The sequence below is a fragment of the Podarcis gaigeae genome, assembly GCF_964106915.1.
Source record: "Podarcis gaigeae genome assembly, chromosome: 15".
Taxonomy (NCBI): domain Eukaryota; kingdom Metazoa; phylum Chordata; class Lepidosauria; order Squamata; family Lacertidae; genus Podarcis; species Podarcis gaigeae.
In genome coordinates this window covers 35,283,361-35,300,642 of record NC_139692.1, presented here as the reverse complement: position 1 = coordinate 35,300,642, position 17,282 = coordinate 35,283,361, and the positions used below count along the sequence as shown (strand labels likewise).

Here is a 17,282-nt window from a genome sequence, read left to right as displayed (position 1 = left end):
AATATGGACTGTTGAGCTTCTTGTTTTGTTTTGTTTTTGTTGCCAAAAATTGTTGAGCTTTCTTCCCGAAATCTCAAAGGAAAAATAAAATGAGTTGAGCTATTTTTCATGAAATTTGCCAAAATCTACACTACTGGCATGGGCTGCCATACGTCCGGATTTTCCTGGACATCTCAGGGATTTCTGTCCGGGCACTGTTTACAAGGACTGAATACCTACTATGTCTGGAAAATTATGGTATGCAATTTTGGCTAACATTTTTTTTTGGGGGGGGGTGATATAATGCATTTTTGAAAGGGGTGGGAGTCAAGGGAGGAGAAGGGATAATGAATTACCCAAGTGCAGGAACTAAAACCAGGGTTTGCCCCACTTAAGTCTTGAATCTTTGAGCGGAGGTGCAAATGCAGTGGAGCCAAATAAGTGGACAGGAGAGAAATGGTAATAGTCAAAGGCCCAATTGGTCCATCATCCTCTTTCCCACAACCCCAATGAGATGCCCACAAGAGGGACCTGTATGCAACAGTCTTCTCCTGCTATTGTCTTCCAGTAATTGATATTCAAAGATATGTAGCCTCTGATCCTGGAAGCAAGCTATTTATTTATTTATTTATTTATTTATTTATTTATTTATTTTATATACCATCTCTATCTTCCAAGGAGCTCAAGGTGGTGTACATGGTTCTCCTCCTGCTCACTGCATCCCCACCCAGACCCTGTGAGGTAGGTTAGGCTAAGAGATTGTGACTGGCCCAAAGTCACCCAGGGACCTTCAGGGCTGAGTGGGGATTCAAACCTTGGTCTCCCAGATCCAACACTCTATATCCGTTACAACCCACTGGTCATTTCTCCCTCCATGACTATGCCTAATCCCCCTTTAAAGCAAATGGAGACCATGTACCATCACCTTAACTTATATTTCCTCCGGGGAGCTCAAGTTCTTAGCCTGACACTCTAACTACTACATGACATTGGTTTCATTATGGAGCAGAATGCAATAATTTTTGCTGGGACTTTGCACCAGATCAGACCAAATCTGAGATCCCAAATAGAGCCAATTTGGATAGACTTGGGATTTGGTTGGATAAGGATGGAGCGGCTCTGCATCAACCTCACTCAGTTTGAGTCCATTTGGAGTGAACTGGAGTGAACTTGGAGTGAACTGGAGTGAACTGGGGCTGTCAAATAGGGGGTGGTCTAATGGTAGGTGAGGAGAATGAGATATATCTCCTTTCCTTCTCCCAACTGCATGTTTAACCAGGGTTTAAAAATCTGGGTAAACATACAGTCTGGAGGTGGGTGGAAGGGAAGGCATGTCTCCTTCTCCTTACCCCTTCCAACCCCATGGCTTTGCAAGGCTTGGTTTCGGGCTTGGATCCATGTCAAGCTTGCCCCAGGTCAAATCTGGCCCTGAATATGATTTGAATTTGTGCATGTGTGTGTTAGGTAAAGGTAAAGGGACCCCTGATCATTAGGTCCAGTCGTGACCGACTCTGGGGTTGCGGTGCTCATCTCGCTTTAGTGGCCAAGGAGGCCGGCGTACACCTTCCAGGTCATGTGGCTGACTGAGCAACGGGAGCTCACCTCGTCATGGGGATTTGAACCGGCGACCTTCTGATTGGCAAGGCCCAGGATCTGTGGTTTAACCCACAGCGCCACCTGCGTCCCAATGCATGTGTATGTCATGTCCTTCCATATGTCTGTTCTGAATTTAGTGGTACTGGATGACACACTGGGGTGATAGATAAAAATGGATGCATGTAACGGGTTAAAATAACACATAGGCCCTTCTGCTTTTTTCTCCCACCCCAACCGTGTTGTGATCCGTAAGAAATCACCCTGAACATTTGCTTCTTTCTTCTCTGCCTGTGAAGCCAATTGCTTTGATTGCAGCGATACGAGATTGCCGGGATGACTTGCCCTTGCTTGCGAAGCAAATGGAACATGCTAATAGAACTTATCACATTACCCGATGCAGAAGTGCCATAGCTCATTACTTTAAGATAAAGGGATATCATTGCGGACGGGAAGCAGGATTGACTTTCGGAGGCCCGACTTGATGATGATTTAATCAACTGCTCTCTTTCACTTCTCATCTCTGCGCCTGTCGGTTTCGCAGGTGCCGTTAAATGAGACACTCAGAAAGGGAGCGCAGGGAGAGAAATTGCTGTCATTACTTCTCAAGAAAGAAAGTATGCAAATCCTCGACAGACAGATTGCGTTCATAATGGGCCCAGTAAAATACAAGGAGCACGCTTGACAGGTGAGGGCAAGTTATTTGTACGTCCTTAAAGGGAAGCAACTGTCCTCATTTAGAAATTGTGCTTGAGAAGGTGGGGGGAGAGGGAAATGGCAGGTGAAAACCAGGCATTGCAGATCAGAAGCTGGGAAGGGAGTCCTCTAATGCCAGGGTGGGGAAATCTCAGACGCAGGGGCCAAATGCAGCCCTCCAGACCTCTTCATCTGGCTTCCATTGGCCCTGCTTCCAGTGTTTTTCCAGTGTTTTTTCCAGCCATAACGTGTCCCAGAGTGCCTTGAGTGTGTGTAGAAACTAGCCCATTAGCATCTGCTGATCTGTCCATTTTTGCCTCTGAACCTTGCTCTGACTCTTGGCATGTGGACCCCAGAAGCATGACCGGAAGGGAATGCGGCCCTCAAGCTTAACAATAACACTCCTCCTCCTCTAATACAACACCATGGTGTGGCAAGCATTACTGCTTGCTAATCACCCTCCTTTTATGCATTCCGGCCAACAATGAAAGTGGGAGAATTTTTGTCACAGCTCTTGCAAAAAGACTGTTGTTATATAGGATGCATCAACAGAGGTATACTGTCCAGATCAAGGGAAATAATACAATCACTCGATGCTGCCTTAGTCAGACCACGCCTGGAATACTGTGTCCAATTCTGGGCACCACAATTTAAGAAAGGTGTTGACAAGCTGGAACATGTACAAAGGAGAGCGAACAAGATAATGAAGGGCCTGGAAACCAAGCCTTTTGAGGAATGGTTAAAGGAGCTGGGGATGTTTAGCCTGGAAAAGAGGAGATGGAGAGGAGGTAGGATTTTGTTGTTGTTTAGTCATTTAGTTGTGTCTGACTCTTCATGACCCCATGGATCAAAGCACTCCTGTCTTCCACTGCCTCCCACAGTTTGGTCAAACTCATGTTGGTAGCTTCAAGAACACTGTCCAACCATCTCGTCCTCTGTCGTCCCCTTCTCCTTGTGCCCTCAATCTTTTCAACATCAGGATCTTTTCAAGGGAGTCTCCTCTTCTCATGAGGTGGCCAAAGCATTGGAGTCTCAGCTTCAGGATCTGTCCTTCCAGTGAGCACTCAGGGCTGATTTTCTTCAGAATGGATAGGTTGGATCTTCTTGCAGTCTCCTCCAGCACCATAATTCAAAAGCATCAATTCTTTGGCGATCAGCTTTCTTTATGGTCCAGCCATCTTCAAACATCTAAAGGGTTGTCACATGGAAGATGGAGCAAACTTGTTTTCTCCTGCTCTGGAAAGTAGGACTCGAACTAATGACTTCAAGTTACAAGAAAGGAGATTCTGACTAAACATACGGAATTTTTTTCTGACAGTAAGAGCTGTTCCACAGTGGAACAGTCTCTCTCCTTGGAGGTTTTAAAGCAGAGGTTTGATGGCAATCTATCATGGATGCTTTATCTGAGATTCCTGCATTGCAGGGGGTTGGACTAGATGACTCTTGGATCTCTTCCAAGATTCGAATATATATATATATTCAATATTTGCTTTCGTAGATTTTCACGGGTACAGGAAACGTCGCCTAGACACCCCAACTTTTACACGGGAAGACACCCGAGGACACCAAAACCTGCATATATTCAATATATATATATATATATATTCTCAAGAAATATATATATGCATAAAATAAGTTCATCCACATTCCACATTTTAGTGTGAATCTGGTCTAATAAACATAGTTTATGGAGAACTGAACTTGGGAAAATGAGAAATGGGGAGGGGGGATGGGACCAAAATTGACAGATTCATCCATCCTTATTAAACAGAGACAAGTCCAAGGAAAATAGGGACCGTCTCTGGTCAATGCAAATAGCTGGAACATATGCAAGAGGCACATATATTTTGCATTTAGGTATCAAAGGATGCATGAAGCCAGAACCTCTTTGAAATACAGCACACACACTTGTTCATTCGCTCTGTGGCAGTGGCAGCGGGTGGGGGGGGGAAGGGAGAGATGTCAACCTGGCAATTGGTTTGTATGCATACTGCCTGTTTACATCTGTTAGATTTACAGTAATCCTTGCTTTCCCCGAGGTCTTGCATGGACAATTTAAATTATAAATCATCCCAAGAAGATAAAAGCTGCCATAAATAATAAAGAGTAAAATAGATCACAACTATGCCAGTAATGAATTATAAACCAGGAAGAAAGGGTGGGTAGAGGGAGGGAAAAGGGGAAATACATTTTATAAGATAGGGCTAGATGGAAGAGTTGTTTCCCTGTGTTATTACAATGAGACTGAGACAAATTTAATGGAAATGTGAAACCTGTCGGATATGGATGCCTAACATTCCATCCATGCCTATTCATATATCACTTTAGCTCAGTTATATGCTGGATGTTGCTGGACTACAACTCCCAGAATCCCTGACCATTGGCTGTGCTGACTGGAGCTGATGGGATCTGGAGTCGAACAACATTTAGAAGACCACAGATGGATTAAACCACATCCCTGGTTTAAAAATGCCTAGGCTGTAAAGTACTATAGTTTTTGAAGGAAACCCCCACCCCAAAGAAGAATGCACTCCCTCAGGTTTTTATTGGGTTGTGTACAACCAAAATCTACTCAAGAAAGACCCATCGAAATTAATGAACCTATGTTAGTTGTGTCTATTAACTTCAATGCGACTACTCTGTATAGGACTAGCATTGGCTACAACCCACTGAGAAGAACCCCATGGTTCTTATCTGGGAGACGGGTGCAGTTGGAAGGAACAAAGGAATCACCGAATCATAGAACTGTAGAGCTGAAAAGGACCCTGAGGATATTCTAGTCAAGAACTTCATCATCTTGGGCACCCTACTCTGCACATGTTCCGGCTTGTCAGTAGCATTCTTAAACTGTGGTGCCCAGATCTGGACACAGGACCTCAGGTGTGACCATGTCTGAATAGCGTGGTACTATTACTTCCCTAGGGATACAGGTGGTGCTGTGGGTTAAACCACAGAGCCTAGGACTTGCCAATCAGAAGGTCGGTGGTTTGAATCCCCACAATGGGGTGAGCTCCCATTGCTCGGTCCCAGCTTCTGCCAACCAAGCAGTTCGAAAGCATGTCAAAGTGCAAGTAGATAAATAGCTACTGCTCCGGCGGGAAGGTAAACAGCGTTTCCGTGCGCTGCTCTGGTTCGCCAGAAGCGGCTTAGTCATGCTGGCCACATGACGTGGAAGCTGTACGCCGGCTCCCTCGGCCAATAAAGCGAGATGAGCGCCGCAAACCAGAGTCGGTCACGACTGGACCTAATGGTCAGGGGTCCCTTTACCTTATTACTTCCCTAGATTTGGACACTATACTTCTGTTGTTGCAGCCTAAAATAGCATTAGTGTTTTGTTTTTTATTTTAGGTTTTGATTTGTTTTGTTTTGCTGCTGCTGCTTCACAGTGTTGACTCCTGTTAAGCTTGTGGTCTACTAATATCCCTAGATCCTTTTCACATGTACCACTGGCAAGCCATGTGTTCCCCATCCTTTATTTGTGCATCTGATTATTCCTGCCTAGGTGCAGAACCTTACACCTGTCTCTATTGAAATTCGTGTTGTTTGTTGAAGTCCAGTTCTCCAACCTGTTAAGGTCATTTTGAATCCTGACTCTGTCTTCTGAGGTATTAACTACCTTTCCCAGTTTTGTGTCATCTGCAAATCTGATGGGCATCCTCACAATCCCTTCATCCAAGTCATTTATAAATTTGTTGAACAACACCAGGACCAGGACAGAACCCTGTGGCATCTTGCTTGCCACTTTTTTCCAGGACGATCAAGAACCATTGATGAGCACTATTTGGTTTTAACCAGTCAACCAGCTACAAACCACTTATCTCAAATCACTGAAATGCACCAATCCTACTGGTGGGGAAGGGAAAACACTCCAATTCCTGGATTTAAAACCTGAAACTCCCCTTGTCAAATCTTAATTTCTGGAGGACTAGATTTGAAGGTAAAACAGAGGAACAAGAAGACAACAGAATAGGGAAAATGAAGAAACCTGCCCTTTCTGAAATCTACAACACCCCTCTAAATTCAAGCTATATGTGGGCCTGTTGCAGCATGCAATAGCAACACACAATATTCTCCCCTTATGATCATCCACAGGCTTCAGCATGCCTATGAGCAAATGACAAAAGTCCCACATGAACTTCCCATCTACGTGGGGTTTGCAGCCATTCCTGCTAGACACAGCCTCTGGAAATGTAACCTCATGTCGCCAATGCAATAAGATTCAGAATCTGTACTGTACTGAATAAATCCTGCTGAAAGCCAAACACAATGACTCATTACTACTACTACTACTACTACTACTACTACTACTACTACTACTACTAATTTATTGCTTATACCCTGCCCATCTGGCTGGGTTTCCCCAGCCACTCTGGGCGGCTTCCAACAGGAGATTAAAAATACATTAAGACATCAGTCATTAAAAACTTCCCTAAACAGGGCTGCCTTCAGATGTCTTCTAAACGTCAGATAGTTGTTTATTTCTTTGACATCTGATGGGAGGGCGTTCCACAGAGCGAGCGCCACGACCGAGATGGCCCTCTGCCTGGTTCCCTGTAACTTCACATCTCACAGTGAGGGTACCGCCAGAAGCCCTCAGTGCTGGACCTCAGTGTCCGGGCTGAATGATGGAGGTGGAGATGCTCCTTCAGGTATACTGGGCCGAGGCCATTTAGGACTTTAAAGGTCAGCACCAACACTTTGAATAGTGCTCGGAAATGTACTGGGAGCCAATGTAGGTCTTTCAAGACCGGTGTTATGTGGTCTCAGTGTCCGCATACATAAATACATACATACATACAACTGACCATGAAATGAAGGAAAACCACCCCACTTGAGGTGGCAGCGTTTGCTTATCTACATTGGGAACACGTGTTTGAGTGTAGATCTATGTCAGGAATGGGTGTTGGGGGGGAATCAAATCATGCCAGGCAAGTACAGACCTTAGGAGACTCCAGAGGGCTATTTCCTCCCTATGGGTGGGAGCAAAGGAGCCAACTCCTAGGGACCAAGTTCCCTTTGTCCCCTCCGATAAAATATTTCAGGCAGCTGCCCCATAAAAGTTGATGGACATTGCCATTAAAAATGGTATGCATGATAGAACTTTCTTTATGTACGCAACAACAGCAGCAAGAATACTTATCGCAAAGTACTGGAAGACACAAGATTTGCCCACTCTGGAAGAATGGCAGACACAACTGATAGACTACATGGAATTGGCAGAAATGACTGGCAGAATCCGAGACCTGGGAGAAGAGCAAATGGAAGAGGATTGGAAGAAATTTAAAGACTACCTGCAAAAACATTGCAAAACGTTTGAATGTTAAAATGATGCAGGATATAAAGACAATATGGCATTAGTGACATAGCTGAAAGGAATATGTAAAAATGTTTTATGAGAAATAAGGGTGAAAAAGTTAGAATAACATTATGTCAAACTTAAACAAAATGTTATAAGGGGAAAAATTGGAGACATAATGGTTGAAAGGTATAATATAGAATAAGATCTGAAAAAGGGTAAGGCACTGCTGAATATGATTGTGTAAAAAGGGAACACAGAAAAGGGAGATGTGAGGAAGTCAGGAAAGAAGGATATGAAAATAATGGGTAAGAAACTGGATTTATATGTTTCTTTTTAGGTTTTTTTTCTTCTGCTTTTTATGTTTCGTGCTGTATCTTTCTGTTTTTGCTTGATTGTGATGGTGTTTTTTCTATTCTTTCCTTTTTTTTGGTTTAGATTGTGAGGTTTGTTGTATTGTTTGAAAATTGCAATAAATATCTTTTTTTTAAAAAAATGGTATGCATGTTCCACGTCTTGTGACCAATTATGCATGGCAGGGCTTACTTGCTCCCCATATTTTATTCAAGTTTGAACCCCAGGGTGGGAGGCAAGCAGCAGCATCTCCTCTTCGCCAGGAGTCCACCATATAGGTGGGGGCCTGCTGAGATGGAGGCAGATTCAGCCTTCAAGAAGCAGACCACAGCTGTTGTTGCCACCACATCTGAGGCAGCTTGTGATGCATTCCTTGGAGGCCAGATCTGCAGCCCTTGTGTATTCCGCTGCCTGAGGTAGTCACCTCACCTTGCCTCATGGGTGGGCCGGCCCCAGGAGACACAGATTCTGCCCTTTATTCATGAGGTAGCAAATGAGCGCTTCACATTCTTTAACCCCAAACCCAGCTATTCTTCAAAATTTGCAATTCTCCACATTTCACAATGCAGTTCTCTGGCTAAGTAATTTGTACAGAATAAGGCATACATGTGCAAAAAATTTGTGCAGGGCTCAGCAGGGAAAGGGTCCTTTGCTACCTTGTAAACAGCAACCAGTGGTGGCACAAGGGGTAGGGGAGAAATCAGATTCAGTTCACCTTTAAATGCAGATCTACCACATTTGTGATTTCTAAAACAGGACACAAACTGAAATGCAGCCATCCTTTGAAATTCACTCCCCCTCCCATTTTTATTTTTGCAATGCATATGAAAAGGGGAAGTGTGCTTAAAAATGACACATTAGTGAAAATAGCATATGAAAAATGCATTCTATTGGGGAAAATTGCATACAAAATGTGTGAATTAGTAGAAACTAATTCTAAAGTTCTGGTGGATTTTCCAGGAGGACCTTTAAAATAATAATAATTGCAAACGGATGTCTAAATCACTGAAGCATAGAATTGCAAAGTTGGAAGGGGGCCGAAGGGACATTGATTGATTGATTGATTGATTGATTGATTGACTGATTGATATGTGTGCTTTTCTTTATGCAAATCTACCAAAAAAATAATAAAATAATAAAATAAAATAGTATTAAGGGGCTTTCTTGGGATGGCAGAAGGCATGTGTGCTGTGTCCTGTTGGTGTAGTGGTGGTCGACATGCTTTGAGCGGCAGTGGGGGGACAAAAAATTGGGGGTCAAGGAGGGTCAGTGAAAAATGTTGATATTTTCATCTGAGGATTTTTTTTTGGGGGGAGGGGGTTTCAGATGGAACTTACCATAACTCAATTCCGGCACCTCTCAGAAGGGTGCCATTGCCATTTTCAGAGAATAAGGGAGGCATTCATGGTGAGTTCTGGTGCCTATTTCTCTAGAAAAATAGCCATGGGAATGTTGGAGAGTATGTGACTCCCTCTGAGAGCCTTTTTGACTTGAGAGTGTGGTACATACTGCTATGCATTCAGTGGCCTGTGTTTGCCTGAGCTTGAGTCTGGACTAAGGATTCTGAGCCCCTGTGTTCTAATTCAATATATGATATCCAATCACAGAACATTTAAGGATTTGGGCCTCTGCCATTGGCCCTTAAACTCTGAGTCATGATTCTCAGCTTGGAAGTTTAGACAGCCAATCATGTTGGGAGTGGGAGTGGCCCAGGCCTTCAGAAATGCATATAAGCAGTTGCTTTGCCCCTGTTGTCCAGATCTCTTAGTTCAGTAAAGGTTTTTGCTGTTATCACTGTGTTTTGCCTCATGGGAACCCACCTACACTTCACATATGTTCTAAACAAATAAAATAATAATAATCTATCTTGGTCCATGGGAGCTTCCTCGGTTTCTAAGTTCTCCCTCCTTGAGAATTTTAACTCAGCCTGGCAATTGGAACCCTTTACCAGATGCATTTGTACGGCTGCTACAAATTCCGATCACGGCGCTATCTGCGTTTCTGGTCTGATACAGAAATGCAGTGGCGCTTTAAAAGAAGCAGCAGCAGCACAAGAATCAGCAGGCAGAGATGCTCAGAGACCTGAAGGAGTTAAAGCCTGCAAAACAACCGGCGGTCCCAGGACATCTTGAAGGATGGCTGCCACCGCCGCCACAGTCAGACATGACAGAGCCAATTTGACAGGCTGCCATCAAGGGCCTTCCTAAGAAGCCTCGCGCCCTGATGGTTTCCTGATGTGAACAGCCACATTGCAAAATGGCTTTCCTCTCCTGCTGCCTTTGCCTCCATCTGCTGCTGGGCCCCGGCACCGGCGGCCGCCTGCCTGTCACAGCATGCATTAAAATTAGCCGGGGAGGAGGCACTCCGTCGTGCTAATTACATTTTAATCATTGGAAATGTGTTGGCAAATCAAGCTTCGATTGCCATCTCGGAGCCTGCACTCCTCCAGCAGAGCGCAGGGCCTGCCTGCATTAGCCGAGGCCTGCTGGGCCTAGTTCATTCGCACAAGATAGAAGAGGAGGCCTCGCGGCGCACCGCTGAGAATGCTTTGGCACATTATTAGAAAGCCACAAGGCATGTTTCAAATCATCGCTGTGTGAGATCTGCTCATTCTCACATCCCTGGGTAGCCCCGGCAACTGGCTGCACGCTTTCGCTGCAGACTTCGAACGCCGGCGTTTACCTCCCAAAATGGTTGCCATGTGAGTGGTAGCATAAAATAAAACAACAACAACAATGGTGTTCAGTGGGAGGAACAGTATGCTCCAAGTGTTCCCATCGACAACGGACAGTGCCTGTTTTCCAGTCCCTCCCCGTCTGCCCCAATTTTAGCATTTTACAGAGGATGCTTTGTTAAGACAGATTTGTGGGAGACAAGGATCTCGATGTGTTCTAGTTGTGGTGGTTATATATCATTTCCGGGATCAGAGGTGGCCCGATTCTGAATTTCAGTCCCTGAGGATCAAAAGCAGCAGAGCGCCTGTAGTCCTGCTTGCAGGCTTTTCATCAGCAACTGCTTAGCCACTAGAGAAACAGAAGGAAGAACTAGACAGGCCTTTGACCCGATGATAATAATAATGGTTTCCCCAGCTACTTACAGCATATATAAAAACATAATAAAATATCAGACACTGAAAACTTCCCGCTACAGGGCTTACTTCAGATGTCTTCTGAAAGTTGTGCAGTTCTTTATCTCCTTGACATCTGAAGGGAGGGTGTTTCACAGGGCAGGTGCCACCACTGAGAAGGCCCTCTGCCTGGTTTCTTGTAACTTTTCTTCTTGCAATGAGGGAACCAAAAGAAGACCCTCAGATGAGGACCTCAAGTGTTTGGGCTGAACGATGGGGCTGGAGACATTCCTTCAGGTATACTGGGCCAAGGCTGATCCAATTTGGCTCTTCTTATGTGCGGTTAGATTGCCAGAGTAGGCCTTGGGAGACCAGACAGGGCCTGCCTGCCCATGAGGCAAGGTGAGGCGACTGCCTCAAGTGGCGGAAGTCCACAAGGCGACAACTCCGTAGGTTCCTCACCACCTCTGCCTCTGCTGTCAACAAAGTGCTGCCACCAGCAGCACATGGTTTAGGTGAAATCTCATGAAATCTCAAGTTCTTGAGATATTTCGGCAAGATCTTGGCACTGCCGTTGGTACTTTATGGGTGCCACCATCCAATGTAAATTAGGGAGGCTTCAGTCATGGTTAGACAGTGTGGCATCTTCCTGTTTTGCTTCAAGCAGCAAAATGGAACATGCTGCCCCTGAGACCAGGGTTCGAATCCCTAGTCTGCTATGAAGAATACAGGACTACTTTGGGTCAGCCACTGCCTCTCAGGCTAATCTACCTCACAGGGGTGATGTGGGGATTAAATGGGGAGGAGAACTGCCCGTGCCACCTTGAGAAAAAGGCAGGATATGAATGCAACAACAACAACAAAAAGAACAAAATGGGAGTTGCTAGAGTTGTCATTTAAAACAGGGTGATTAACAATGTTATCCTAAGCACAGAACATCTCCGGTGCTGTTGCTGCTGATCCCTCCAATGGTGGTTCATGGCAGAAAGTAGCTGTGAAAGCTCAGGCTTGATGACCTGGGTCTGCACTAAGAGGCAGCCAAGATGGTCTCCTGCTTCCTCGGCAGTCTCAGCTTCTGTAGCTGGAGTCTGTCAGGGCCCCACCCTCCCAGGCCAGGAAGAAAAAGGCCTGCAAGGTAGGGAACAGGTCTTCTAGGTCTTTATCTGAGTTGGAGAAGAATTTTTAGGCTTGCAAAGCCCACACCTTATTTGAGGCAGGGTTTTATGATCCCTTGATGTTTGCTTCCATGTTTGGCCTTGGTGAGAAGAGGGAAAGAAAGAAAGAAATAGGGAAGGGTTGTAGTTCTGCATCTGCTTTGCATGCAGAAGGTCTCAAGTTCCATTTCCAGTACCTCCAGGTATGGCTGGAAAGATCTCCTTACTGAAACTCATGAGAGCCACTGCCTATCAGAGCAGACGATGCTGAGCTAGATAGACCAACAGTCCCTCTTGGTGTAAGTCAGCTTCCTGTCTTCCTATGAATAGTCAGTTGGTCTGCCTGTCCTTCTCCTTCCTCCTCCTTCAGAACACCTGAATCCACTGGCTTGGCTTCCACCAGCAAACAGCCTTCATTGTTCATCAGATCATTTTTAGCATTGTGCAGAGCAGGATAGACAAAAGATGAAGCCTGCTGAACCTTTCATTAGGCTTGAGATACTTTATCTGAAGCCTTTGCAAAGCTGTCGAGAAATGCCATAAGGTGCCTGGAATACTAGCCAAGAGAAAACCTTCAGGGCCACACATGCTACTGTTTCCAAAGCTGTTCTTTCATCTGACGTGCCAGTCGAAATTACTTCTGCAAGATGGTCAAACACAACCCGGGTGGGGTTTTGAATATATCTGATTGCTACTGGCATACTGTGTGTGTGTGTGTGTACACACACATATACTAACCTAGACAAAAGCAGATTACACTTTATTGCAAGAACAGCTAGTTCTTATCTTAAGCATACTGCACCATTTCCAAGCGGCATGCTTAAACAAGGTAATTACAGATAGCACCAATGACCATAGATGTGGGGTAAAGGATGCTTCTGAAATCCTTATTTTAATGTCTCCCAAGATTTTGGAATTCCAGATTACCCAGACTTCTTCTAAAGGGAAACTACAGCTTTTGGAATATTTCAATGCTCCATTGTCGTCGTCGTCGTAATGGTTGTCGTCTAACAGTTGTCTATGACTCAGCTTTGAAAACAGCCCAGTTCAGGTCTTCAGAGAAATCATCACAGGAGGATCATAAGAGATAGGTGGGCTCTCCTTTTCCAGAGATATTGAAGCTGAGGAAGGGTAGACCTATGTCAAGGATGCTGTGGTTGATTCCTGCATTGCAGAATAGGGAGCTTGACTAGATCAGGGGCTCCCAAACTGGTCCTTGTCATGAAGTAGTGATCCTGTGAGCAGGTATCGCTGGGTGGGACCGACCCCCCAGGCAGGTGGGGGGGCTGGCTGGTTGCCAGAATTCCCCAGCCCCCATAAATCTTCAAGTTACCCTGCTGGGGGAGGGAGAGAAGATACCATGTATAAGACTTGCTGTTTGATGCTCTGTATCTGGTGCCAGAGAAAAAGCCAATAAAGGCTGGTAACCTGTTCGGTGCCTGCATGTGATTAGTAGCTTGGAGGGAGTACTTGGGAAAGCAACCCCCTCCTTGACAGTCCTTAAACCACCAGTGGATGCCAAGCTTCACTCAAATGGTCCATAGCATATCTGTAAGAAACAGTGGGAGCAGCAACAGTGAACAGCAGGTACAATGGCTACTTGTTTGTTCTAAGGACTTGGCAGTCCACCCACAAAGTGAGCAATTACGTCTGTCAGTGTGGGAAGGTGGGAAGGGAGATTCTTTGTGAATGGGCTTAGATGGATGTACAAAGAATCCACCTCCAGATGCTTAGTCTCTCTGCGAAGTCGTCAGAAGTGTTTGGGGCAGGGTGAGTCGGTCATTCTTTGGATGTCTGGCTAGGGCTTATTGCATAACTCCAGTATCCCTGACCATTGGCTATGCTGAGAGGGATTACACTGAGAGCCAGTGTGGTGTAGTGGTTAAGAGCAGTGGACTCATAATCTGGGGAACCGGGTTCGTGTCTCCGCTCCTCCACATGCAGCTGCTGGGTGACCTTGGGCCAGTCACACTTCTCTGAAGTCTCTCAGCCCCACTCACCTCACAGAGTGTTTGTTGTGGTGGAGGAAGGGAAAGGAGAATGTTAGCCGCTTTGAGACTCCTTCGGGTAGTGATAAAGCGGGATATCAAGTCCAAACTCTTCTTCTCTTCTTAATGGGAATTGTGGTCTGAAACATCTGGAGTGCACCACATTGGCTATCCTTGGGATAGGTAAAAGGACCCCTGACCGTAAGGTCCAGTCGTGGACGACTCTGGGGTTGCGGTGCTCATCTTGCTTTATTGACCGAGGGAGCCGGCGTACAGTCATGTGGCCAGCATGACTAAGCCGCTTCTGGCGAACTACAGCAGTGCACGGAAGCACCGTTTACCTTCCTGCCAGAGCGGTACCTACTTTTCTACTTGCACTTTGATGTGCTTTCGAATTGCTAGGTTGACAGTAGCAGGGACCAAGCAACGGGAGCTCACCCCGTCGCAGGGATTTGAACTGCTGACCTTCTGATCGGCAAGCCCTAGGCTCTGTGGTTTAGACCACAGCGCCACCCGTGTCCTTGGGATAATATATATCAAATAAAAGATGCAGTGAACAGATGCTTTATTTATTGGCCCAGATGAATGCAACCCTATAATATCCACTCAGTCCTAAGTCCTACTGATTTCAAGGGGGCTTACTCACAGTTAAGTGGGTATAAAATGGTAACACTGTATATTTTTAGCACATCATGCAGCTGTATCATTGCTTTCATATTTTCACTTCTGTACTAAGCAGCATGTTTCAAATTTGCCACCATATCCATTTGGAACTCGCTACATTTTTAATTGGTCTTTGTGTTCCTGGCTCAGATGGAAAATCATTTTTCCATTCCTCCACCTCTCCAAACTTTGATGTAAGTGGCCAGTTTGCTTTCCGGTAGTATCATTCAGGGGTGAGTTGATTCGCAAGCACTCAGCTTTCTATTTTAATCTTGTGGTCTCACTCCTTCGACTGTCTTGATGGCAGAGAATAAGATGTTGGCAGCTTTTAAGTAAGGAAATATCTACCTATGATTCTATCTGCCTATCTATCTGTCTACCTACCAACCTATCATACCCCCTTCGGTTAAGAAAAATGACAGCTAAGGGGACACATGGGGAAGGGTCAAAACTCAGTAGTGGAGTACGCACTTTGACTGCAGGTGGTCTCTCCCAGCCACACCTGGCGAAGCAGAGAATTGAAGCTGGAGTTCCTTGAATACAAAACAGATGCACAACCAGTGAGCATCCCTCCCTCTCTGAACACGTCCCCACTCTCCGAACAGAGGCAACTGCTGAGATTTAAAATGGGATTGGACAAATTCATGGAAGAGGAGGTCTAAATGCAATTTTCATGCTCAGAGGGAAGATGTTGTTAGCCACACTGAGTGCTGTTTTATAATGGAAGTGCGGGATATAAATTACCGTAGTAAATATGCCTCTTAGTTCCAGCTGCTGGGGAGCGACAGTGGAAGAGAGAAATTGAACTCATCCCCTGCTTGTGGGCTTCCCAGAGGCATTTAGTTGGCTACGAGTTGGAGCTATAGTCTGAGCCAGCAGGGCTCTTTATTATGTTCAGCAAAATCCAATCTAGTAGCACTCCAATTCAGGATAGCAGCGATCCAAGACAATGGCATACCAGTGCCTAGTCTCATCAGAAACTGCGTGAAATCCCAGCCAAGCAGACCGAGAATTCAGAAGTGGGTGTTTTGACTCTGTAGTAGGCACATAAGAAGGCATCATTTTCCATTCCATCCCTTATTTGTCACATTGCAGCAGTGTTTCCATTCTACTGCAGTTCATCTTCTGCCAAAAAATTTACATTATTCATCTCTGCAGTGTTGAAATTACATAATTTACATTATTCAGAAGAATTACGTTATCATTACATTATTCTACCCCATTGGTTTTGTTGCAAAGGAAACAGTGTTTGGGTAATCAATTGTGTATCATTTGCAGACAGAAAGTATCAACAGCAAATACTAATCACTTTCCATGGATTGTGGACATATGGGATGAACAAGCGAACATCAACAACGTCCATTTCCATTGGAATTCTCTGACATCGTTACTCTGCAGTGCTGCAAGAGTTAATGAATCTAACAGGGGGCTGTGGGGAGGGGGAGAGAGAGACCAAAGTTTTCTTCAAAACAAATCATCAAGCAAAGATTCTTCTTCTCAACAGATGTAAAGGCAGTGCCCAAAGTAGAAGCTGGCAGAAACAGATGGCGCCGAAGGGCAACTTTCTCTTCCAGCGCTCTTGGGGACCAGGCTAGGCGAGATGGGAGGTGTGGAGGGGGCTGTGTTTTCCATCAGCAGGTGGGGGGGGGAGAAAGAAAGATCTATTTGTCACACCAGCTCCAACTGGGTTCTCAGCACAAAAGTTAATATGTGAAACCAATGAGGCATTACTGCCCTGTGATTTCAGCCAAACAGTGGAAAAATACTCTGATGAGCAGTGTGAATACCGGGTTCTTGTTTTCAGCAGGGGTGGTGGAAGGAGAGCCACATGGCAAACGATTCTTTCTTTGTGAATGCATGAAGCTTTTGAATCCCCTTTTCAAACATGGGGAGCGGGGGAGAGGAAGGGAATATGAGCCACGCTGAAGAAACATGTTTCATCGTCTCGAACCATCAGGGAGGAGTGCTTTTTTAAAAAGAGAGAGCAAGGAGTCTGATTCTTTCTGCAGTTCTCCACAGAATAACATCAGTAAGTAACCTTATAAAAGGAGCGTCTCTGCTATGCTCTCGGAAACACAGACACACAAGTCAACACTGGCAATAAATCCCCCTGGCTACCATAGCTTTTCCAATTGCCAATCTGTGTGCCACATTAAGGATCATTTTTATGAGCACTTCTTCAGCTTCCAAGGTTCCACCTTCATAAATGGTTAAAAAAATATATCTCCATTTATCTTTTTTTGTGCCAAGGAATCAAGGTCAATAAACCATGCTGGCGCTCCTCCCTCCCTTCTTTCCATCTCTCTCTCTCTCTCTCTCTCTCTCTCTCTCTCTCGTTGTCATCCATGCTTTAGTGAATATCTGAATGAATTTTTAATATTCCACAAAATGCTCTGCTGTTCTATTGTGTTGCTGGGAGTCTATAAATTCTGATAACACCCAGGAGTTCTCATAGCAATACCCAGCACTGAAGAAACACCGTTTTAAAGTTT

General features: G+C 45.1%; 1 protein-coding gene and 1 long non-coding RNA gene across 11 annotated transcripts in view; one reads left to right on the top strand and one right to left on the bottom strand.

Moving 5' to 3' along the window:
- The window catches only part of LOC310832735, a 37,639-nt gene extending 31,104 nt beyond the window's left edge, over positions 1-6,535 (top strand). Inside the window, exons 4-5 of the long non-coding RNA XR_014558384.1 lie at positions 2,117-2,260; positions 6,021-6,535. This is a non-coding gene — a long non-coding RNA (uncharacterized lncRNA). The remainder of the gene's footprint in view (positions 1-2,116; positions 2,261-6,020) is intronic.
- AUTS2 (activator of transcription and developmental regulator AUTS2) overlaps positions 1-17,282 on the bottom strand; it is a 676,911-nt gene that overhangs the window by 238,389 nt on the left and 421,240 nt on the right. The window lies entirely within an intron of this gene.